The following is a 26866-nucleotide window of genomic DNA, read 5'->3' on the forward strand; positions in this document are numbered from 1 at the left end:
ATTGTGTATAGTGCTGCAGTAAACATAGGAGTGCATAAAAATTTTTGAATTAGAGTTTTGGATTTCTCCGGATAGATACCTAGGAGTGGAATTGCTGGATCACAAGGTAGTTCCATTTTCAGATTTTTGAGATATCTCCATACTGTTTTCTACAGTGGCTGCATCAGTCTGCAATCCCACCAACAGTGCACAAGGGTTCCCTTTTCTCCACATCCGTGCCAACACTTGCTGTTTGTTGATCTATTGATGATAGTGATTTTGACTGGGGTGAGGTGTTATCTCATTGTGGGTTTTATTTGCATTTCTCTAATGATTAGTGAGGTTGAGCATTTCTTCATATGTCTGTTTGCCATCTGTATGTCCTTTTTAGAAAAATGTCTCTTCATGTCCTCTGCCCATTTTTTAATTGGGTTGTTTGTTTTTTTGGAGTTGAGATGAGTGAGTTTTTTATAAATTAGTGATATTGACCCCTTATCAGATATATCATTGGCAAATATCTTTTCCCATTCAGTAGGATCCCTTTTCCTTTTATTGATGGTTTCCTTTGCTGTGAAAAACCTTTTTAGTTTGATGTAATCCCACATGTTTATTTTTTCTCTTACTTCCCTCATGCGAGGGGATATATCAGTAAAAATCTTACTCCGGGTAATGTCTGTGAAGTTTCTTCCTATATTTTCTTCTAGGAATTTTATGGTTTCAGATCTTACATTTAAATCTTTAAGCCATTTTGAATTTATTTTTGTATGTGGTGTAAGGAGGTGATCCAGCTTCATCTTTTTGCATGTGTCTGTCCAAGTTTCCCAGCACCATTTATTGAACAGACTGTCTTTACCCCACCATACATTCTTGCTTCCATTTTCATAGATTAAATGGTCATATAGGCATGGATTTATTTCTGGACTCTCCATTCTGTTCCATTGATCTATGGGTCTGTTTTTATGCCAGTACCACGCTGTTTTGATTACTGTAGCCTTGTAGTATAATTTGATGTCAGGTATTGTTATACCTCCCACTTTGTTCTTATTTCTCAAGATTGCTGAGGCTATCCGGGGTCTTTTATGGTCCCATATAAATTTTAGGATTATATGTTCCATTTCTGTGAAAAACGTTGTTGGTAGTTTGATAGGAATTGCGTTGCATGTGTATATTGCCTTAGGCAGTATGGACATTTTAACTATATTAATTCTTCCCATCCATGAACATGGTATGTGTTTCCGTCTATTTGTATCTTCTTTCATTTCCTTCTTCAGTGTCTTATAATTTTCTGAGTACAGATCTTTTACTTCTTTGGTTAAATTTATTCCCAGGTGTTTTATAGTCTTTGGAGCAATTGTAAAAGAGATTGTTTTTTCAGTTTTTCCTTATGATGTTTTATTATTGGTATATACAAATGTAACTGATTTCTGAATATTAACTTTGTATCCGGCTACTTTACTAAATTCATCTATTAGCTCTAATAGTTTCTTGGTGGAGTCTTTAGGGTTCTCTATATATAGTATCATATCAACTGCATACAATGACAATTTTACTTCCTCCTTACCGATTTGGATGCCTCTTATTTCTTTTTCTTGTCTGATTGCTGTGGCTAGAACTTCCAGCACTATGTTGAACAGAAGTGGAGAAAGTGAGCAACCTTGCCTTGTTCCTGATCTTAAGGGGAACGGTTTTATCTTTTCCCCATTGAGTATAATGTTAACTGTGGGTTTATCATATATGGCCTTTATTATGTTGAGATATGATCCCTCTATTCCCACTTTCTTAAGGGTTTTTATCATAAATTGCTGCTGAATTTTATCAAATACTTTTTCTGCATCTATTGATATGCTCATGTGATTTTTATTTTTCATTTTATTAATGTGGTGTATCACATTAATTCATTTGCGGATGTTGAACAACCCTTGCATACCAGGGATGAATCCCACTTGATCAGGGTGTATGATCTTTTTTAATGTATTGCTGAATTCTGTTCGCTAATATTATGTTGAGGATTTTTGCATCTATGTTCATTAGCGATATCGGCTTGTAGTTTTCTTTTTTGGTGGTGTCTTTGTCTGATTTTTGGATCAAGGTGATAGTGGCTTCATAAAAAATGTTTGGGAGTCTTCCCTCCTTCTGAATTTTTGGAAGAGCTTGAGGAGAATAGGTGATAATTCTTTTCTGAACGTTTTGTAAAATTTACCTGTAAAGCCATCTGGTCCAGGGCTTTTGTTTGCTGGGAGATTGTTGATTACTGATTCAACTTCCCTGGTGGTAATCAGTGTATTCAGGTTTTCTGTTTCTGCTTGAGTTAGCCTTGGAGGGTTGTACGCCTCTAGAAAATTGTCCCTTTCTTCCAGATTGTCAAATTTGTTGGCATACAGTTGCTCATAGTAATTTCTTAAATTTTTTGGTATTTCTGCGGTGGCTGTTTTCACTTCTCCTGTTTCATTTCTGATTTTATTAATTTGGGTCCTCTCTCACTTTTTTTAAATGAGTCTGGCTAAAGGTTTGTCAATTTTGTTTATCTTCTCTAAGAACCAACTCTTGGATTCATTGATGTATTGTACTGTTTTTCTGGTTTCTATTTCATTTATTTCCACTCTGATATTTATTATCTCCTTCCTTGTACTCCCTTTGGGCTTATTTTGCTGTTCTTTTTCCAGATCCCTTAAGGGTGAAAATAAAGTGTTTATTAGTGATGTTTCTTGTTTCTTTAGGTAGGCCTGCAATGCTATGAATTTCCCTCTTAGGACTGCTTTTGCGGCATCCCATAGATTTTGGGTTGTCGTGTTTTCACTTTCATTTGTCTCGGCATATCTTTTGATTTCTTCCTTGATCTGCTAGTTGACCCACTCATTATTTAGTAACATGTTATTCAACCTCCATGAATTTGTGTGTCTTCCAGTTTTTTTTCCTGTAGTTCATTTCTAATTTCATAGCACTGTGGTCAGAGAAAACAATTGGCATGATTTCAATTTTCTTAAATTTATCAAGACTTGTTTTGTGGCCTAACATATGGTCTATCTTGGAAAATGTTCCATGTACACTTGAGAAGAACGTGTATTCTGCAGTTTTGGGGTGAAATGCTCTGAAAATATCGATTAAATCCAAGTGATCCAATGTATCATTTAAGGCTGTTGTTTCCATATTGATTTTCTGTCTGGAAAACCTGTCCCTTGTTGTCAGAGGTGTGTTGAAGTCCCCTACTATGATAGTGTTACTGTTGATCTCTGTCTTTATGTCAGTCAATATCTGTTTTATATATTTAGGTGCTCCTATGTTGGGTGCATAGATGTTTACTAGGGTTATGTCCTCTTGTCGGATCGATCTCTTTATTATTATACAGTGCCCATCTTTGTTTTTTAATGTGTTCTTCATTTTAAAGTCTATTTTTTCAGATATAATTATTGCAACTGCAGCTTTATTCTCATTTCCATTTGCATGAAATATCGTACTCCAACCCTTCACTTTCAGCCTGTGTGTATCTTTTGATCTGAGGTGAGTCTCTTGTATACAGCATATACAAGGGTCTTGCTTTCTTACCCACTCAGCCACCCTATATCTCTTGATTGGAACATTTAATCCATTTACATTTAAAGTGATTATTGATAGGTACATAGTTATTGTCATTTTTAAATTTGTAGTTAGATTGTTCTTATCTTTCTTCTATTTACAGGAGTCCTTTTAGTATTTCATGCAATGCTGGCTTGGTGGTAATAAATTCCTTTAGCATATTCTTTTCTGGGAAGCTCTTTGTTGCTCCGTCAACTTTAAATGATAGCCTTGCTGGATAAAGCAATCTAGGTTGTAGGCCTTTGTTCTCCATCACTTTGAGTATCTTCTGCCACTCCTTCCTGGCCTTCAATGTTTCTGTAGAAGTCATTTGATACTCTTATGGGAGTTCCCTTGTATGTAACCCTCTGTCTTTCTCTTGCTGCTTTAAGGATTCTCTCTTTGTCTTTAACCTTTGCCATTTTAACTGTAATGTGTCTTGGTGTGGACCTGTTTGGGTTTATCCTGGTTGGAACTCTCTGCACTTACTGGGCTTGTATGTTGGTTTCCTTCATCAGGTTAGGGAAGTTTTCGGACATTATTACTTCAAATATGTTCTCAATCCCTTGCTTCCTCTCTTCACCTTCTGATATTCCTATGAGGCGCATGTTGTTGCACTTGATGTTATCCCATAGGTCTCTTAAACCATCTTCATTGTTTTTTATTCTTTTTCTTTCTGTTGTTCTGTTTGGGTGATCTCTGCTAACTTGTCTTCTAAGTCGCTGATTCGATCCTCTGCTTCATCTAACCTGCTGTTAATTCCTTCAAGTGAGTTCTTTATTTCGGTAATTGTGTTCTTTAGTTCTAACTGGTTGTTCGTTATGATTTCTACATCCTTCTTTATGTCATCTCTAAGCTTCTTAAACATTCTTATCATCAGTGTTCTGAACTGTGTCTCTGATAGGTTGATTACCTCTGTTTTATTTGGTTCCATTTCTGGAGGTTTCTTCTGTTCTTTTATTTGGTACATGTTTCTTTGTTTCCCCATTCTGGCTGACTCTCTGTGTTTGCTTTGATGTGTTAGGTAGATCCCTTAGAGTTCTTAGTTCTTGCTGGGTTATCTTATGTACTATGTGTCCTTTATACTTGACTTGCATTATTTGTTCTTCTCCTCTGTGTGTGCTCCAAAGGTGACTCTTGTGTTGTGTATATCGTCCTGTTAAAGAAGATCTGTAATTGCTTTTCGCTTGTGAGTAGGTGGGGTTAACTCCTAGGCTGACTAGTTGTGAGAATTGGCTCTGCCCACCGCAGGGTGTTCTGCTGCGTGAGGGTTGACCACTTAAATGTGGTTTGGCCTCTATGGGCTCTTGTGCCTGTAGAGAATTCCCTCTGGGTGTCTCACTTGTAGGTCAAATCCGGTAGTACTGTGGTTTGGTTTGGAATTGGCCTCTGGGTATGTTGAATCTTGTGCCTCTTAAGCTTGGCCCTGGTAGGGCAATTTCAGAACAAAGCAAATCACCAAGCACAACAACAACAACAAAGAAAAAATCAAATACATTCACATGTAAAAACAACCGACACCCCCCACTCAACACAGGCAAAGATATCAAAGATATAAAGACAAAACAAAACAAAACAAAAACAGTGCCAGTCTTGGCTTAAGCCCACCACGTAATCTCCAGGTTGTCCTCTGCTGTACCAAAGACTCCCCTGCGTATTGTGCCTCGAGAACTGGTGACCTGGTGCCCAGAGTGTCGTTGGGACTGCAGATTTAGATGCGTGGGGCTGAGGGGTCTGGATGATAGTTTCTACAAAGTCAGTGCAGTTTCTGTCCTTGCCTGCACATATGCACACTGAGAGTAGCACCACCAGCACTGTGTCCAGTTCTCCTGAGTCTTAGGGTACTTCATCTGTGTGTGTGTGTGTGTGTGTGTGTGTGTGTGTGTGTGTGTGTGTATGTGTGTGTGTGTTGTGGGCGGGAGATTTCTGAACTGCTGAAAGCCCAGAACTGCGTCTGCCGCTTACTGCTGATCCCTGGGAGTGCCTCCGCAGTTGTAATTGCCCTGCCCTAGGCAGGCCAGAAAGGGTAGGTGCTGGGGATGGAGGGGTCTTCTCTCTCCCAGCCCAGCTGTGTCACACTCTTTCCGCAGGCCAGAAAAGGTGATGGCTGGGGGTGGAGGAGTCTCTTCTCTCCTAGCCCAGCAAAAATCACACTCTTCCCAGCCTCTTCCCTGGGTCAGAGTTGCATGCCAGTCTTCCCAGAGCCTGAGCACTAAGGCTGCTCTGTAATATGACACTACTCCTCAGTTCAGGCACCAGTTTAAGTCTCTGGAAGAGCAGCGGTAGGATTGGAAGAGTGGGAGGAGGGGCCCAGGTATGGAGTTTGTGTCCTTTGTCCGGCCTAGGGCCCAACTGGAGGTCTCAGCTGAGGTTATTGCCTCAAATGCTGGATATGCTGCCCCCTCGGCAGGAGAGATCAGCTGTGGGATGCAGGGAAAGAGCCCACCTCCTGGCTTTTGTGTTCTCTGTTCCGTCCTGGGATCCCCTGCATTTCTGCAACTGCGGATGCCGGCCACGTTTCCACAGCCGCAGATGCGGGCAACTTCTCCCCAGTTGAAGGTGTAGGCCGCGTACCCACAGCCACAGGTGCGGACTGCATTTCCACCGCCACAGATGTGGGCCTCGTCTCCACTCCGCTCCCTTCCCTCTTCCCCTGCTCGCCCAATTTGCCCACCTTCAAATAATCCTTGCGCAAGTCTCTTAGCTGTTCTGCGTGATGAGCAGAGTCCTTTGATGGGTTATAGATGTCTCGTTTGTGATAAGATCCAGAGGAGAACTCAAAAAGTACGCCCCGCTGCCACCATTCCTATGACCTCACGCTCTATCAACAATTATTTTTAATGGAAATGGATTAAGTGCTCCAACCAAAATCTAACGTGGCTGAATGGATGAGAAAACAAGACCCTGATATGCTGCCTACAAGAGACTCATTTCAAATTAAAAGACAGGCTGATCAACAAGACTAGTAATAACAAGTGTTGGAGAGGCTGTGGGGAAAAAACAACCCTCATACACTGTTGGTGGGAATGTAAATTGGTATAGCCACTATGAAAAATAGTGTGGAGGTTCCTCAAAAAATTAAGAATAGAATCACCGGGGGCTGGCCCGGTGGCTCAGGCAGTTAGAGCTCCATGCTCCTAACTCTGAAGGCTGCCAGTTCGATTCCCACATGGTCCAGTGGGCTCTCAACCACAAGGTTGCCAGTTCAATTCCTCGAGTGGGATGGTGGGCAGTGCCCCCTGCAATTAAGATTGAACACGGCACCTTGAGCTGAGTTGAGCTGCTGCTGAGCTCCTGGATGGCTCAGTTGATTGGCGCGCGTCCTCTCAACCACAAGGTTGTCGGTTGGACTCCCGCAAGGGATGGTGGGCTGCGCCCCCTAGCAACATCAACTGGACCTGGAGCTGACTGCGCCCTCCACAACTAAGACTGAAAGGACAACAACTTGAAGCTGAATGGCACCCTCCACAACTAAGATTGAAAGGACAACAACTTGACTTGAAAAAAAGACCTGGAAGTACACACTGTTCCCCAATAAAGTCCTATTTCCCTTCCCCAATAAAATCTTTAAAAAAAAAAAAAAAAAAGAATAGAATCACCATATGACCCAGAAATCCCTCTTCAGGATATCTACCCAAGATATCTGAAAACATTTATCTGTAAAGATATATGTACTCTGATGTTCATGGCGGCATTCTTTACAGTGGCCAAGACATGAAAATAACCAAAGTGCCTTTTGACAGATGATTGGATAAAGAAAATGTAGTACATATACACAATGGAATATTGCTCGGCCATAAGAAAAGATGAAATACTGCCATTTGTGACACCATGGATAGATCTTGAGATTATCATGCTAAATAAAACAAGTCAGATGGAAAAAGTCAGGAACCATATGACTTCACTCATATGTGGAATATTAAACTGAAAGCAACAAAGGAACAAGACAAACAAAGAAAGAAACAAAAACTCATAGACACAGACAACAGTGCAGTGGTAACCAGAGGGTAAAGGGGGGAAGGGAATGGCAGAAGAAGGTAAAGTGGTCAAATATGTGGTGATGGAAGGAGAACTGACTCTGGGTGGTGAACATACAATGTATACATAGATGATATAGAAATGTACACTTGAAACCTATATAATTTTACTAACCAATGTAACCCCAGTAAATTTAATAAATAAATAACACACATAGACTGAAAGTAAAGGGATGGAAAAGGATATTTCATGGAAATGGAAACAATAATTTAAAAAGGGGTAGCAATACTTATACCAGACAAAACAGACTTTAAGACAAAGGCTATAACAAGAGACAAAGAACCCAATAATTCCACTTCAGAGTGCTTATTTGAAGAAACCCAAAATGCTACTTCAAGAGAACATGTGCATCCACATGTTCATTGCAGCATTGTTTACAATGGCCACGATGTGGAGGCAGCCTGGGTATCCATCGATGCATGAATGAATAAATGGTAGCTGGTACATATATATAATGGAATATTGCTCGGCCATGGGAAGGAATGGGTTCTTGCCATCTGCGGTGGCATGGATCAACCTGGAGGGTATTGTGCTGAGTGGAGTGTCAGACGGAAAAAGACAGATTTAATGTGATTTGTTTCTATGTGAAATATAAAGAACAAAATAAACAAACAAACAAAACAGAAACAAACTCATAGATACAGGGAACATTTTGATGGTTGCCAGATGGGAGGGTGGTTCAGAGTGTGTGAAAAGGGAAAGGGATTAAGAAGTACAAATTTGTTGTTATAAAGTAGTCATGGGGATGTCAGGTATAGCATAAGGAATATAATTAATAGTTTTATAATAACTATGAATGGTGTTAGATGGGTACCAGATTTATCATGGTGATAGATTGGAGGGGAGTTGGGGAGCAGGGTGAAAAAGGTGAAGGGATTAAGAAATACAAACTGGTAGTTACAAAATAGTCATGGGGATGTAATGTAAAGCACAGGGAATATAGTCAGTAATATGGCAATAACTGCATAGTGCCAGGTGAGTACTAGACTAGTCAGGGGATCACGTCTTAAATTATATAAATCTCTAACCACTATGCTGTACACCTGAAATTAATGTAAAATAATAGTGACTGTGAACTGTAATTGAAAATTTTAAAAAGGGGTGAAAAAGGTGATGGGGAATATGAGGTTTAAATTTTCAGGTATAAAACAAGTCATGGGGCCGTCATGTACAACATAGGGAATATAGTTAATAATATTGTGACAATATGGTAAGATGGCACATGGTTGCTGGAGTTATCATGGTGATCACTTCTTTAGTTATATTAATGTTGAATAATTATGGTGTATACCTGAAACTAATATAATATTGTAGGTTAGCTGTATTTTAATAAAAATCTTAAAAAGCAGATATGGTATTTTACAGAATAATAAAGTCAGACACTGCATCACATAAATATCAGATTCCTGTAGGTTAATTTAACTTGTCTTTATGCCAAAAATTCAGCTACCTTACCTATTGTTCAATCTGCTGTCATCTGAGATATACAGGACTTTTCACCAGCTTTATAAATAAATTGGATCAAAGTTTCCTACAAAAAAAATGAAAAATAATTTAAAATGCTGTGTTTGTTAACTTCCCTGCAATGGCATGGCATTATGCTGATATCCATGAAATACTCAATGTGCTGGGGTTTGTTCTATATCCCATATCCCATATGGGGTTTTCACATTTAAGTCTGTTAATAAATAAAAGTTTTTTGTTTTTGTTTTTATACTTACCTGGAACAATGAGAGTGTCAAGTCACCCACTCTCAGTTATTTTAGCTCTAAGTTGTACTTTTCCCAACAGGAAAGAAATTTTAATTAACGTGATTTCCCCACATGCTTATGATGATTACAGTGTTCTCACAATGACACATTCTGCTCTGGCATGCAATATGGTAAAGCACCTACTTGTATAAGGGAGTTGCTTCCTTTAAAAGGGCACAGTCTTCAAGAGAAGGGAGGCAAAAGAAGAGGAAAAGAAGTGAGAAGGGGAAGAGTAAAGGGAAAGAGGAGAGGAGGAAAAAGTGAAGAGGGAGGAAAAGGAGGAAGAGTAGGAGGAGGAGGAGGAGAAGGAAAAAGGAAGGAAGATGAGGAAAGGTATGGGGGAAAATTCTTGAGAGTTGAGAGCAGCCCTGACATTGAACTTTGAATGGACTGATCTGAAATGCAGAAGCAAGTGAGTAATTAATTATCCAAAAGAGATTAAGTTTTAAACCAGTGATACTTTGTCATCTTAAAGAGACAAGGTTTAGTAATTTTCCCCATCCGTGGAAATGGGGGCTCAAAAGCAGGTTGAGATCAGTTATAGAGAAATAAAGTAAGTTACATTTCTGCACAGATAAAATAAATGAAGTCACAAATCTGCTACAAAGTACCAACCCCCACAAAATTTTGAAGTGGCTTCAAAAATATTTTCATGTCCTTTGGAAAGTTCTTTATCTATAGCTAAAAGCCATAGAATAGCAATTTCATAATACATTATTAGCTATTACATGAAAGGAAGTGCTCCATGGTCAAATAAATATAGGAAAAGCTGAGTTAAATAAGATAAATACGTGCAATATTACATTAGTTTCAGGTGTACAGCATAGTGATTAGACATTTATATAATTTGCAAAGTGATCCCCCGATAAATGTCAGTTATAATTTAAAAATTAAATTAAATTATTATTTAAAAATAATAATGATGATTTCTAGTCAAGATGGTGATGTAGGTAAATGCTGTACTTGTCTCCTTTCATGATCACATCAAAATTACAACTAAATGACAGAACCACCATTATTGAGAATTGTCTGAAGTCTAGCTGAACAGAAGCCCTACAACTAAGGACATACAGAAGTCACCTTGAGACTGGTAGGAGGAACAGAGACACGGAATGGGCTTGGCCACAACTTCATGTGACCATTAAAAATAGGGAGGTATAGGGGGCCGGCCTGGTGGCTCAGGCAGTTGGAGCTCCGTGATCCTAACTCCGAAGGCTGTGGGTTCGAGTCCCACATGGGCCAGTGGGCTCTCAACTACAAGGTTGCTGGTTTAATTCATCGAGTCCCACAAGGGATGGTGGGCTCTGCCCCCTGCAACTAAGATTGAGCCACCATATCAGTCTCCATCAACCTAGCTAACACCATTTATTCAGCCCACCATGGTGATTCTGAGCCCCTACCCCACCCAACTTGCAGGCCCACCCAACCTGCTTCCAGTGGCTTTTACATGCAGCCCTAAGCCTGACACTAGCAATATCTGGCCTTGGTTCATGGCTTGGCCTCTCAAGGCAACTCCAAGCACAGTGCAGGCAGGTGGCAGCCATCTGCAGATTGCTTTGTGGCTCATGCCAGGTAGCCCTGGGAAGGGCATAAGTTGTGGCTGAACTTGGCCTGGAACAGATCCCCTTCCAGGAGGCTCTGGGGCTGGCACGCCCAGTGGCTAGCTTTGGACCAAGCTGGAGCATCACCTGGCTGCCTCCATGGACAACACACACAAAGGTCACACTGGGCAGTCACCAGAGCCCTGTTAAAGCAAATACTGCTCCATAGTGCCAGCCCCTGCACCATAACTCCTCCATTGTAGTCATTGCTAGTCCTCAAAACCAATGAGCCAAAGGTCAATCCCATCCACTAATATGCAAACAGCAACCAAAGCTCAACTAAGGGACACACCTGGAGAACCTAGCTCTGGTGACCAGAGAGACTGTGCCAATGGGCCTCACTGGACACCTATTACATAAGGCAACTCTACTAAGAGTGGGAGGCATAGCAGGCCTACCTAATACATAGAAACAAACACAGGGAGGAAGCCAAAATGGAGAGACAAAGAAACATGTCCCAAATGAAAGAACAGAACAAAGCTCTAGAAAAAGAACTAAACAAAATGAAAAGTAATCTACCAGATGCCGAGTTCAAAACACGGGTTATAAGGATGCTCAGTGATCTCTGGGAGAACATTAACAAAGGGATAGGAAACATAAAAATGGAAATACAAAATATAAAATAGAAATAAAGTCAGAAATAAAGAATACAATAACTGAAATGAAGAATACATTAGAGAGAAGCAACTGTAGATTTTATGAAGCAGAGTATCAAATCAGCGATTTAGAAGATAAGGTAGCAGAAAACACCCAAACAGAACAGCAAAAAGAATAATAAATTTTAAAAAATGAGGATAATTTATGGGGCCTCTGTGACATCAAGCTACCAACATTCTCATTGTAGGGTTACCAGAAGAGAAGAGAGAGAGCAAGGGATTGAAAAACTATTTGAAGAAATAATGATGGAAAACTTGCCTAACTTGGTGAAGGAAATGGACTTACAAGCCCAGGAAGTGCAGAGTCCCAAGCAAGATGGGCCCAAAGAGGCCCGCACCAAGATACATCATAATTAAAATGCCAAAGGTTAAAGACAAAGAAAAAAATCTTAAAAACAGCAAGAGAAGAGCAGTTAGTTACCTGCAAGGGAACTCCCCTAAGACTGTCAGCAGATTTCTCAACAGAAACTTTCCAGGCAAGAAGGGATTGTCAGGAAATATTCAAAGTGATGAAAAGCAAGGACCTAAACCAAGATCTCTTCACTTTGAAATATTCAAAGTGATGAAAAGCAAGGACCTCTACCCACGAAAGGTATCACTTAGAATTGAAGGAGAGATAAAGATCTTTCCAGACGAGAAAAATCTAAAGGAGTTCATCACCACCAAATTAGTATTATAAGGAATCTTAGAGTTTCTTCCTTAATACCAGGGGTGCCAAAAAAATGTATGCAAGTGGACACTTTGGTCAACATTTCTTAAGCAGTAGTTCACCATAATCAGAAGTGTCTGGATGCTGATGGTAACCACTTTGAGCATCTCTTGTAGTTGCAGAAGTCAAATGTGACTTGTATTCATCTTTTGTTATTGGTATATATTGAGTATTACAATTTCAATAGGTTTTTCCTTGAGGTGGCCAGTTAGCTCGATTGATTAGAGCATGATGCTAGTAATACCAGAGTTGCTGGTTCGATCCCTGCATGGGCCAGTGTGAGCTGCGCCCTCCACAACTAGATTAAAACAACTACTTGACTTGGAGCTGATGGGTCCTGGAAAAACACACTCAAAATAAAATTTTAAAAACAGTTCTTTCCTTTTTTAAAATGTGTATACATTTTTTGTCAGCCTCTGTATATATTCAGATATATGAATAATAAAATGGGAATAACTACATATCTATCAATAGTTACTTTATTTTTTTCTTTTATTAGTTTCAGGTGTACAAAACAATGTAATAGTTAGACATTTACACCTCTCACAAAGTGATAACCCCCCCTCTCAATCTAGTACCCCTCTAACATCATATATAACTGTTACAATTCCATTGACTCTATTCCTTATGCTGTACTCCATATCCTGTGAATACATATTAAACTATAGTTGACATTCAATATTATTCAGTTTCAGCTTCAGGTGTACAGTGCTGTGGTCAGGCATCTACACTATCTATGAAATGGTCTCCTTAATAAGACAAGTGCTCATCTGACACCCTACAAAATCTTTACAACATTATTGATTATAATCCCCAAAACTGTGTTTCATATCCCCATGGCAATATTGTGAATACCAATTTGTGCTTTCTAATTCCCTTACTCAACAATTACTTTAAATGTAAATGCATTAAATGCTCCAATCCAAAAACATACGGTGGCTGAATGGATAAGAAAACAAGACTCATACATAAACTGCTTACTCACTTTATATTGAAAGTCACCCCAATAAATTTAATAAAATTAAATTAAAAAAAAAAAGAAAGACACACAGACTGAAAGTAGAGATAGAAAAAGATATTTCATGAAAATAAAAATGAAAAAAAAAACGTGGAGTAGCAATACTTATATTAGACAAAATAGACTTTAAATAAAAGCTATCACAGGAAACAAAGAAGGACCCAGTAATCTCATATCTGGGAATTTATTTGAAGAAACCCAAAACACCACTTTGAGGGGACGTGTTCATCTATATGTGCATTACAGCATTATTTACTGTGGGCAAGATATGAAGGCAACGTGGGTGACCCTGAATGGATGAATAGGTAAATAGTATGTGATACATATATAATGAAATATTACTCAGCCATAAAAAAGAATGAAATCTTGCCATCTGCAGCAACATGGATAGACCTAGAGGGTATTGTGCTGAATGGAAAAAGTCAGACAGAGAAAGACAAATGTCACACGATTTCACCTATAAGTAGAATCTAAAGAACAATAAAACAACAACAAAAAAAAACAGAAACAAATTCATAGATACAGAAAACATTTTGATGGTTGCCAGATGGGAGGGGGGCGGAGGGGTGGGTGAAAAGGGGCAAGGATTAAGAAGTACGAATTGGTTGTTACAAAGTAGTCACAGGGATGTCGGATATAGCGTATTATTGTAGTAACTGAGTATGGTGTCAGATGGGGACTAGATTTATTAGGGTGATAGATGGGAGGGGGTTTGGAGTTAGGGTGGAAAAGGTGAAGGGATTGAGAAATACAAATTTGTAGTTATAAAATAGTTACGGGGATGTAAAGTAAAGCATAGGGAATATAGTCAATAATATGGTAATAACTATGTATAGTGCCAAGTGGGTACTGCTCTAATCAGGGGGATCACTTTAAATTATATAAATGTGTAACTGCTATGCTGTACCCTTGAAATTAATATAAAATAATATTGAATGTCAATTGTAATTGAAAAATTTTAAAAGGGGGGAAATTTATACGGGAATAACAGATTCAGTTTTCCAGGTATAAAACAAATAAGTCTTGGGGATGTAATGTACAGCCTGGGGAATGTAGTCAATAATATTGTGACAGCATAGTACAGTGTCACCTGGTTGCTGGACTTATGATGATCACTTCTTTAGGTATATAAATGTTGAATAATTATGGTATACACCTGAAACTAATATAATATTGTAGGTTAGCTGTATTTTATTTTTTATTTTATTTTATTTTTTTAAGGTTAGCTGTATTTTAATAAAATTCTTTTAAAATTGTAAATAAATAAATAAATATAAATTTAAAAAACAGTAATAGCTCAAGGCCTGCATTTAACTAAAGGTTAAACATTACATTAAAAAACTAAAAAGACTGCATATAAATAAGTTAATAATAGTGATTGCTTTCATGGCAGGACAGGAAGCATGGTGGGTCAGAGGCAGATTTACCTTTCACTGTACAATTTTTTTTTATAGTGATTGGCAAAAATAAAAGTAAAATAAATATGTACTTGTAATGGCAAGGCTTCTTAGAATCTTTAGTGCTGATTGGCATATTAGCATTGTATGTTTCACACCGAAGGATATATAGCACATTGTAAAGATTTTCCAAAACATACTTGTCAGGGAGTATGTTGCTCACAAAATGCCATTAATATGTCTTTGATCTAGTGTTCCCTGAGTTTGGAAACATGGCTCAATAAATTAAGGTACTTTGTAGGGTATCTGGGCCTAGGGTACAGAAGAGATGGGCACAGAGGATCTCCAAAGATAAACTTGCTTTCCTTCTTAAGTTTGTCTTGAGTGGCCTTGGACTGGTCATGGTAAGTCACTTGTTTTTTTGTGTTTTTTTTTTCATTATTGGGGAAGGGGAACAGGACTTTATTGGGGAACAGTGTGTACTTCCAGGACTTTTCCAAGTCAAGTTGTTGTCCTTTCGATCTTAGTTGTGGAGGGCGCAGCTCAGCTCCACGTCCAGTTGCCGTTGTTAGTTGTTAGCTGCAGGGGGCGCAGCCCACCGTCCCTTGTGGGAGTCGAACTGGCAACCTTGTGGTTGAGAGCCCGTGCTCCAATGAACTGAGCCATCTGGCCCCCTGGGAGCTGAGCGGGAGCTCATTGACTCCATTCTAGTTGTGGAGGGTGCAGCTTGCTGGCCCATGTGGGAATTGAACCGCAGCCCTGTTGCCCAGAGTTTGCACTCTAACCAACTGAGCCACCCATCCGTCCTGGTAAGCCACTTCTTGGTTTCTCTGAAATTAGTGGACAAATGTCTGGGCCCCACATAAGTACAGCCTCTTTTAAAGCCTTCTCAGCAGGTCTAGCTATGAACAGGGACTATGTTGGGTCTAGCCCAATAAATATAGAATGAATTCTGAGGGCAAACAACTGCGCCCTCCAAACCATCTGGGACCACAATCACTTACATTATGCCCAACGACTGCAGCCAGAAGTTGTCATGGCTCCCAGGCACCTCACCAATAACCGATGATTGATGGGCATGGGGGAGGGGGAGAAACACAGCCAATGAAAATGACAAAGAAAGGATTTGTCAGTTCTCCAGTTAAGGGACATGATTGTTGGGATATTTTATAAGAATGGTAGTTAGGTCCAAGAATTTCACCAGTTTTAGATGTTGGCTGAGGGATCAAAAACAGAAGAATCCTGCCATTTCACACTTCTGTGACCTTAAATCACCCACACATTATCTGGAAAGTGACATTGACTCCAAAACCCTTTTGTTGTGCCTTTTCATGAATGTGGAATGTCATGCTTGGCTGGCACAACTAAGTTTTCAAAATTCCAAAAGATGGGATGTTTAACAATGGAGTGTTAGGTTAGTGAAATGGAATCTTTCTGACCTACTTCTGATGTTCTGATGTTTCCCATGTAATTGTCTTTGAAATTTAATTGAAATTACCATGTTTTTTACTAAGCAACACATTTGTGTCCTTGTTGGTCATGTAAGACCTACTTTATTGCCATCTGAAGCCAAGATTATATAGTAAATTCATGGATTAGCTCTGTGTGCTGCAGTCATCTATTGACTTGTGGTTCTTGGGGGAGTGGTATCTTATTCATATTTTCAAGTTCTATCTTATAATGAAGGCTCTTTGGCTTCCCATGGGTTCATAGTTGTGAAATCAGTTATGACTCCAGTGGCACTGACAATGTACTATATTTGTGAAAAGAAAATTGAGAATTTATTACCTGACGGATAAGAAATGGTTTTGACATTTAAAAACAGAAAATGCGTTTCCATATCTCTTCTAAATGATGTCTAATGTTGACATTAGCATATATATAACTCATCCAATTGTGCAAACCATTGTGTACTTATTCTTAATAGCAGTGAAAACTGTTACAATGGGGAATAATATTCCTTTAAAAGATTTCATTCCAGCCTTCTTCTTCTAGGTCCATCATATCAATTCCATAATAATTAACTTAGTTTGCTGTCATTCTACTGCAGGTAACCCTTGGAAGATATAATGAGGAACCTAGAATTAAAGTTGAAATGGATGAGTTAATAGACCTTAGTCCAAAGGTTTGCATTCACTCAGGAAAGGCTTAATGGGCAAGATTAAAAATTGGAAGATATCATTTTTTTTTTTTTTTGGTAACAAGGACCAAATCTTGCCTTAATTATCTGAAGGCACTTTTGATAAAGAAGAAAACAAAATACAGTGTTTAAGGTTTGGCAAAATCATAACATAAAATTATAATCTGCGTACTTGTGATGAGGCCAGAGGAAAATGTCATTCTACTTCAGTTTCCCCACAGTGGTTGGAGTTCGAAGAATGAAGACAAAGGGATTCAAAATTTCTACAGATGAAAGTGAGATTAGAAACCATCTCTCCATGGAAAAGACCTGGGCAAAAGGACCATATCCCATGAGGTCAGTCAGAAGACAGAAAATGAGCCACGCTCACTGAGCTCACCAACCTGTGTCAGCACCATTTGGGAAATACTGGCAGCTCCAGAGAGCTCTGTGGATTGTTGCTAAGGTGTTCTCTCTTGCTCTGGATACTAGATTGACAATAGTCACCTTGCCAAGCCGAAAACAGCATTGCAGGTAATGGGAACATGCAAAGGAAAGGAACTGTGAAAAAGTGCGTTGTGGAAATACTAAGAGAAGTTCAGTGAAACAAAGAGTATGTGACCAAAAGGGTCCCATAGGCAGTCTCACTAAATTTTAACAAGCTTCCTATGCCACACTGAGTTTGGACTTGGTTTTAGAGAAAGATAAACCATAGGGCAGTGAGAACAGTCTATAAATGGGGAAAGATTGGCAAGATGTCCTTCTCTTCTTTCCCGGGCAGTTCCAATTCATCAGTATGGACTTAGCTGAAACACTACCACCACACAATTTTGTAAGATTTTCTGACCAAGCCCACAACTCTTCATACACACATACATCACAGATTATAATACTTCTTCTTTAATGCTCACAATTCACCTTGTAATTGCCTTTATCCTGGTACCTAGGCCACTCTAGTGTTAATGAACTCTTCGTATACATGCCTGTTTCCTCAACTAAAACATGCCATCTGCTCAAGAGCAGAGAATGTGTTTTATCCACCTCTGCACATTGCATCACACATAGTAGGAATTTAATATATGTTTGTTGAATGAAAGAAATTGCTATTCTATTTGCAGACAACATAGTAGGCTCAGAGTTTGATTCTACTCCTGTAAAGAGAATGTGGCATTAAGATTTTCCTCCTTAACATGCTGGAAGAATATCACATATGTTGCTCACAACCATTGATTTCTATTCAACTGAGGTTTGTGCAAACGCTACTAAGGGGGAGTTAGGCTGATTATGTTTACAGTACATCACAGCTAATGCTTTGGTATTCAAAATCCACTGTACTTTTGCCTCATTTAGTTCTGAAAGAGAAATTAGGAGATATTCTCTCCCCTTTAAGTAATGGACATGGTAAACCAACAAAACACATTTAAAGACATGTGTATTCACTTTACATTTTTCTTAGATCAAAATTAGATGTTTCTCCTACATTAGCTCACATGATTTATGAAAGAAACTGAAGCGAGTGTCGTTAAAACTGATTAGCCTAAGTGAATAGTGATGTATATGTGGGCATGCAATTGTGATTATGATGTTAGAGAAAGTAATCTGATGATCAATGGGATAATGTAATTTTATGGCACTTCTAAAGACTTAAAGCAGAAGCCATTGGTGAAATTGTACCTGCTGATCTGAAATAGGCCCCAAATGATGACCAAGAGAACATTTGTCTTTGACTCCAGCCACTTACACAGCCTCCAGGTGGACAGTGCCCTCACGCTGCACCAGCTGCTGAGAGTCCACACTACTCCAGATCTCAGTGACAATTCTGAACCTACTAGTCTTATGCAGAAACCAGGAGACGGAAGGGAACACACAGCAGGAAGGGGAAGGAGTCTTCTTTCAGGGAGGGACAGCTCCATTTGGCAGGCCTTTCCACAGAAGCTCCCAGTTCCCAATGGAATGGGAGCTCCTTCCTCTCACTTCCTGCTCACTGTGCCCTGGATCCAGCCCTGTCCCACTTGCTCTGGGTCTTGCCACATCAATGATCCTCCTCCTCCTTGTACAGGACCCCTTTCTCAACAGTAGATCCTCTACCTCTCAGAGCTTCTCGACCTTGAAAAATCTTCTAAATGGCATCGTCCTTCCTCTCTTCTTACCTCCCCCACTAAACTAATGGGAAAAGCACCCTGCTCTTGCTCCCTCTCCTTTCTCACCGACCTCTGACTCTACTCCTCTGAGTCTGGACATAATCCAACACTTATACTGGCTTGCTTTCAAATAACACAAATGAACATCTCATTATTAAATGCCACTGCTTCTTAATTCTTCATCATATCTGACCTCTCACAAGCATTTGATGACTTCTTGAAATTCTCTGCCCACTTAGCACACCAAATATTTATCTCTCCTGGCCTCCACTTACTCTCTAACAAACCTGTCCTCCATTGTCTGCCACCTACATGTGGTCATTTTCAAGACTGTCCTCACCTTCCCTCAGACATGTCTTCTTTCCCCCTAATTTAGATGACCACCACTTTGTAGCTGACTCTCAAATCTCTGACTCTAGCCAACCATGGTGCCTCTTGCTCACGCCCACTGGCACACAGACAAAATTCCCTCTTCACCATTTACCCTATCCCTGTGCCTGGTTCACTGTAGTGCTAGGCATTTTCCATTACCGTCCAAAGCTAGTGAACCAGATAGAACCAGTCTCAACATTCAGCTCCGACACATACTTTCTGTCTGTTCTGGGACAAGTTTCTTAAACAGTGTTGACAAAAAAACATCCAGCCTAAGAGAAAGCTCGTAAGAGATAATTTGAGCCAAACTGATGACAATTGCCGGGAAGCAAAACCTCGGACAGATTGAGAAAATGCTCTGCAAAATGGCGGTTTGCAGTTTATTTTATATGTAGAATCAAAGGAGGAGTGCTACATGAAATCCTTTGATGGTAGAGTAAGGGGGAGGAAATCTCTGGGATTGAATAAAAGTAAGTTGGAGAGACAGGTACTTCTTTTACATAGGTGGGTACAGGATAGTTAATAGTTCACTTTTTACAGCACATAGAGATGGTAATCAGAGGACAAGAACAACAATGAGGAGATTCTGTAGTTTCCTGCTCTGGTGGAGGGGGGCAGGTGGGAGAAGGGATTACTCTGACATTCCAAGGGCATGTTCTTAGATGCAAGACAACAGAAAGGCTCACTTGAGGTAAAGATTGACCTTTGTCAAGGAAGCTACAGGCCAAGGATGTGAATACCGGCTTCGATCTGGTTTTAGTTAGAAATTTTATGTTCACGCCAACCCATTTGGTCAATTTCGGGCTCCTGAGCCTGTCGGGTTTAATATGTGGCCCTCTTTTTTGTCCACAACAGTCTGAGCCTTAGTTTTCCCATCTGTAGACTAATCACTGTTTCATGTGGTTGTTATGAGAATTAAAAGAATTTATGCAAATCACCTGACCCATAATAATTATCCCTTAGGTTTTTGCTATTATTGTTAATATACGCAGTAATTTTGTTTGAGTGAAAGAATGAACTATGGGGATACTTCAGGCACTGTAGCAGGAAGGTGGGAAGGGTACATGTGGTTTGAATACCTTTGAGTCCCTCACATCCTACAACATGGAGTACAGGCACCTCCTCCAAGTAGGCCAATGTGGACCAATGAAGATGACTAACCTTACAAAATATTACTTAAAAAAAATACTTGCTGCTACAGAAATCATAAGTAGCATAGTTGTATTTCAGTTTAAGCTATTTATCCACTTTAGCCTACTGTACATAAACCCCACTATGAGGTTATTACAGTTTTTGCTGATCACTTAAATGGAAAACAATTACCTTAGTGAAAATTGCACAAACAAAATGTGCTACCAAAGAAGAAAATCACCAAATCACCATTTGTTTCTCCTGAGATTAAAGCACCCTCCTCCTAAACTCAGCCAGGTTACCTTCTGGGATATAACAGGCTTTTCTCCTAAGTAACATTCTTACACAAATCAAGTAGTCATCTCCCTAAAGGACTTTTCCCCTAGTGTGAGAGGAAATCAGTACTTTGATGAGCAATCTGTCTTTGCTTCATTGACTGCCTGGTTTGTTTTTACCTAAGCCTATTTTTTAAACAAATTTTTTATTTTGCAATAATTTTATATTTACAGAGAAGTTGCTAGTTCTTGTACACCTGTCATACAGTTGCCCCTAATGTTAGCATCTTAACATAACAATGGTCCATTTGTCAAAACTAAGAAATTAACATTGGTAAATTACTATTAATTAGACTACAGACTTTACTCAGATTTCACAAGCTTTTCCGTTAATGTCTTTTTTCTATTCCAGGATCTAATTCAGAATACCATATGGCATTCAGTCATTATGACATTTTAATAAATATTTCATTAATATTGAGTAACACTAAATAATTATTGTCAAAAGGTTCTCTGCCCCATAGCAGTATATATAAAACCTGTGAAATTCAAAGTAAGTTGGGGAAAGTTGGCCAAAACGGAATTTAGACTAGTCATCCAAATAAGCAAAATTAGTTGGAAACAATTTTTACAGATAGTGTCAAATTAAAATGTTAAACACTGCTTCTTTCTCCGCCCCCATCCCAGAACATTCTCTGGTTTGGTATCTTCTGGAAAGCCGTGCTTCTGAGAAGTTGCACCTCCACATTCAAGGTTTGACTATTTATTTTGCAGCTACCTCATTCATCATAAAATTGGAAGAAACAAGGAATTGTTTTAATCCTCACTGGAAACACAACTGTCTGACCTTGAGCAATTCCATTCAACATTTCTTGGACTCACTTTCCCATCTGCAAAACTTGTGGTTTGTCAATGGCTGTCAAATGTTGGTCTGTGGATCTGTTGCATCAGAATCACCTAGAAAGCTTTGTAATGCCGATTTGCACTTCCTACACCTCTTATGAATATCTGGGCAGTTGGGCCTGAGTTTCTGTGGTCTCTCTCTCTCTCTCTCTCTCTCTCTCTCTCTCTCTCTCTCTCTCTCTCTCTCTCTCTCTCTCTCTCTCTCTCTCTCTCCAGGTGATGGGGATCCACAGCAGGGTCTGGGACACATTGGGATAAATAAGCTGCATGTTTCCTTGGGTTCAGAGGCAAAAGAAAGAGCCCTAGGAAGTGCCCTCTAACAGGAGGCCAGGAAAAGGGATAAGCCTCGTTGTGGAAGCAGTTGTGTGTTTCCTCGGGTTCCCAAGACCAGGTAGTTAAGAAATAACTCCTTAGTTCCTAGGTTTTTGTTGCATTCTACATGGGCATTCACTGGGTAATGCATATTTAGCCTACATACTCAAAGTGTTGGCTTCCCAAGCATTATATTTAAATTAATTTTGGGGAAAGTTGCTATAGAAGACAAGTAAGATAGATGAATGTTTTACAAATACATCAGAATTTTAGTAAATGACAACTTATCTTTGTTACATTTGAAGTTTCTGCATTGATTACTTTTCATTCCTTACCTGGGAGTGCAGAAAAATGAAAATGAAATTATTTCACATGATAAATTAATCCACTTATTTTACCTGCACTCTGCTTTTAAGAAATCCTCTTAAACATACTCTGATAGCCAAAGTAGAATAAGAAAATATTAGTAAGTTGATTTTGACTGTGATTGCTGCAACTTTCTCCATTTTAATTCATAGAAACTCAGAGCTGAAAACAGTGTAGAGATCATACAATCAAAACAGGATATATATATAATAGGGGGTGGCCAGATGGCTCAGTTGGTTAGAGTGCAAGCTCTCAACAACAAGGTTTCCAGTTCAATTTCCACATGGGTTGGTGGGCTGTGTCCCCCGCAACTAAAGATTGAAAACAGCAACTGGACTTGGAGCTGAGCTGCGCTCTCCACAACTAGATTGAAGGACAACTACTTAGAGCTGATGGGCCCTGGAGAAACACTCTGTTCCCCAATAAAATTTATAAAAAAACGAAACAAAAACAAAACCCAAAAAACAGGATATGCATAGATCAAATCATTTTATTAAATGGGGAAAACTGAAAAAAAGTCAAAATGTAGACAAAGGGCAATGACATGTGGCATTTTGACTGAATTAATAGTCCATTTACATCACATCTGTTTGAAGCACCCATTATTTCTACATTTTACAGATGAATAAACTGAGGCTCAAAAGTGCAAGGTCACAAACAGCTAGTAGGTGAAATTGGAATTCAGCCCAGGTCTGGGGCTTCCAAAATCATGCTCCAGAGATGTTCATGGAAGCCTTATTTATGACAAGAATGGAATAGAAATAGTAAAGAAGTGCTCAAATGGTCTATTGTACATCTAATCAATGTGTGCAGTCATTAAAATGGACAGACACCCTTATATCCTGCAGATAGGAGAAGAAATTGATAGAACCATTCCTGAAAGCAATTTAGCAATATGCATCAAGTGTCTTTTCAACGTTCATACTCTTTTCTCCAGTAATTCACTGTCTAGGATTTTTTTCTAAGGTAATAATTAGAAACTTGGAAAAGCCTTATTAAAAAAAAAGTATTTACTGAACTAGTACTTTAAATAATAAATAAAACTGGAAGGAAACTAAAGGTTCAAAATTTGATAATGAGTTAAATGGTGTTTTTTTTATATGCTATAGTGTCACACAAGCATTAAAATGGTGTTTTAATGACAGGAAACTGTTTATAATATTTTAAGTGAGAAAAGCATGATCATACTATTGTGTGTACATTATGATCACAATTTTGTTGAAAGAAAAATGTGTACTTTTTTTAAAAAAAAAAAGACTGACAGGAAATATATTTTAAAATGTCTTAAAAATGAAAAAAGCATGAAAGTGGTTCTCTCTGCATGGTAAAATTAGAGTTTATTCTTTATTATTTCCTTTGTGCCTTTCTGAATTTCAGATTCCCTTTAGTAAGAAACAAACCACTTTTATAATCAGAAAGAATATAATGCCATTTCTTAAAAGAAGTGAAAAATTCAGGTTACAAAAATAAATAACATAGAGAATGCCACAATATGTCAAGTAAAAACAGAAAAATTGCACACACAGTAGAGTTTATGAAAATACATATATAAATATATGTACTTATATTTATATATAAATATATAACAGATGAAAATACAACAAATATTAAAAATATTTGTGTTTGGGCCGGTCCGGTGGCTCAGGCAGTTAGAGCTCCGTGCTCCTAACTCCGAAGGCTGCCGGTTCGATTCCCACATGGGCCAGTGGGCTCTCAACCACAAGGTTGCCAGTTCAATTCCTCGACTCCCGCAAGGGATGGTGGGCAGCGTCCCCTGCAACTAAAATTGAACACAGCACCTTGAGCTGAGCTGCCTCTGAGCTCCCGGATGGCTCAGTTGGTTGGAGTGCGTCTTCTCAACCACAAGGTTGCCGGTTCGACTCCCGCAAGGGATGGTGGGCTGTGCCCCCTGCAACTAGCAACGGCAACTGGACCTAGAGCTGAGCTGCGCCCTCCACAACTAAGACTGAAAGGACAAATTGAAGCTGAATGGCACCCTCCACAACTAAGATTGAAAGGACAACAGCTTGACTTGGAAAAAAGTCCTGGAAGTACACACTGTTCCCCAATAAAGTCCTGTTCCCCTTCCCCAATAAAATCTTAAAAAAAAAAAAAAAAAAAAAGGCAACAAAAGAACAAGACAAACAAATGAGAAACAGAAACTCATAGACACAGACAATGGTTTGGTGGTTGCCAGAGGGTAAGGGGGGGTGGGGGGTGGGGGGTGGGGGGTGGGGGGTGGGAGATGAGGGTAAGGGGGATCGAATATATGGTGATGGAAGGAGAACTGACTCTGGGTGATGAACACACAATAGGATTTATAGATGATGTGATACAGAATTGTACACCTGAAATCTATGTAATTTTACTAACAATTGTCACCCCAATAAATTTAATAAAATAAAATAAGAATAAAAGTATTTGCGTTTGGATGGAAAAAGTAAAGTGGATTTCTTCTATCCTTGTCCATTTTTTAAAAAATCTCATTCATTACCATGATTTTAAAAATAATGTTTAAAACTTTCTCCATCTTCCCCTCCCAATAAGTCCCATGACAACCTAGGGTTTTTGTGGGTAAGAACACACAAACTATATAATCAAACACACATGTACTCCAATCTTGGCTCTGAAATTTACTAGCTGTGTATCTTTTGGCAAACAGCTTAACTTCTCTGAGAAATAACATAGCACCTAACTCCTCAGATTAACGTGAGCTTGAGGGAAGATGAGATGCTAACTGCTTATCATAGAGCCTATCAGAGTCACTAAAAGGGCTTTCTGGCCTTTAGAGTAGGGCACATGATGATCTGGGGTTTTCACTAGCATATCTTCAGCTTCATTCTTAGTCTTAGTCTAACTTCACCAGGCCTCAGAAAGATGGGGGTAAGGTTGGCAGGTCCTCTGGCCACTGTATATAGCATGAGGAAAATATTCCAGAGTGTGGACAGGGGAACTTGGAGGAAAATGTGTTCTTGTCAGTTTGGCTAATGATCTATCCCACGCTGAATGTCTGTGTAGTTGGTAGCTGTCCTCTAGTGAATTTCCACTTTGATCAGTGTGCTCAACCTCTGGTTATTAAACTTCAACTCGAAGACGTGTCTGTTTGTTTTTATCAATGTCTGCCCCTCTTCTGTGTGGATGTGCTCAGACAGGTCATTTAGAGGCACACACAAAGATACACACAGGAATGCACCCCAATATCTTCCTGCTGGCCTTCCTTGCTATCTGATGATTCATAATTAAATTAATCTGGTGGGTCAACTCCACACTCTCCTAAAATGAAGTATTTACTCTTATACTCAATTACATATCAATGTCATTACTTTGATACGGATTTCCTCTCATCTGATATCATGGAACAAGGTCTAGGGTAAAGTGACTTGTGAAGACAAAAGATATTTTCAAAATTTGTGACACCTGACTGACTGTAGCCTAAGTGTACAGTCAAAGGTAGAGAAATGAAGGACTCAAGGAGACTGCACAGCTCTATGGTAGTCAAGCACAGCTGCATTGACATTCATTGCCTTCAGCTCTAAAATGGCTCAGAAGTACAGGCCTTCTCCACCTCGGAAACCATCACCCTATTTTTATTTTTTAATTTTATTTATTTATTTATGTTTAAAGATTTTATTGGCGAAGGGGAATAGGACTTTATTGGGGAACAGTGTGTACTTCCAGGACTTTTTTTTCCCAAGTCAAGTTGTTGTCCTTTCAGTCTTAGTTGTGGAGGGTGCCGTTCAGCTTCAACTTGTTGTCCTTTCAGTCTTAGCTGTGGAGGGCGCAGCTCAGCTCCAGGTCCAGTTGCCGTTGTTAGTTGCAGGGGGCGCAGCCCACCATCCCTTGTGGGAGTCGAACCCACAACCTTGTGGTTGAGAGGACGCCGTTCCAACCAACTGAGCCATCCAGGAGCTCAGCGGCGGCTCTGCTCAAGGTGCCATGTACAATCTTAGTTCGCAGGGGCAGAGCCCACTATCCTGTGCAGGACTTGAGGAGTTGAACCTGCATCCTTGTGGTTGAGAGCCCACTGGCCCATTGGGAATCGAACCGGTAGCCTTTGGCATTAGGAGCGTGGAGCTCCGACTGCCTGTCCTGGCCGGCTCCATCACCCTAATTTTAGAATCAGTGGAAACGAGTCATTCAGAAAACACGGTCTTGATCAGTCACACGTGGACTCCAAGTCAGAATCCACATGTTAGCTATGGAACCTCAAAGAATATTACTTGAGATGATGATATCGTCTACAAATAGGTGATGTAATGATTAAGTGAGATGCTACAAATAGTGAACAGTACAGAACCAGGCACAAAAAACAAAACAACAAAAAAATACACACCTCAATAAATGGGAACAGTTATTACTCTACTCCTTGAGGTCATTCATATTCCTAAAGATTTCTACACTTCCAAAACTCCTTGCTCTCATGGAAAACAAACACACAAGTTTCTCCCTGACCTGTGGAAGTTGACAGTGCATAGAAATACTAGCAACATCAATTCCATCTCTGTGTGCTCCTGTGTGGGAACAGAGTCCCAGAGGGCAGTGTCCA

The 26866-nt window shown here is 39.4% G+C and overlaps 1 long non-coding RNA gene across 2 annotated transcripts in view; it reads left to right on the forward strand.

The window, feature by feature from the left end:
• Positions 1 to 26866, forward strand: part of LOC141569759 (uncharacterized) — a 74787-nt gene that overhangs the window by 17621 nt on the left and 30300 nt on the right. The window contains exon 1 of one of the 2 annotated variants that reach the window (XR_016020003.1): positions 16097 to 17354. The exons of the other annotated variant lie outside the window; for it this stretch is intronic. This is a non-coding gene — a long non-coding RNA (uncharacterized LOC141569759). Of the gene's footprint in view, positions 1 to 16096; positions 17355 to 26866 lie in introns of those variants that run through there. 2 annotated transcript variants of the gene reach the window in all.

This window comes from Rhinolophus sinicus, chromosome 18, assembly GCF_057876585.1.
Source record: "Rhinolophus sinicus isolate RSI-liver-muscle chromosome 18, RSI-T2T, whole genome shotgun sequence".
Lineage (NCBI taxonomy): Eukaryota > Metazoa > Chordata > Mammalia > Chiroptera > Rhinolophidae > Rhinolophus > Rhinolophus sinicus.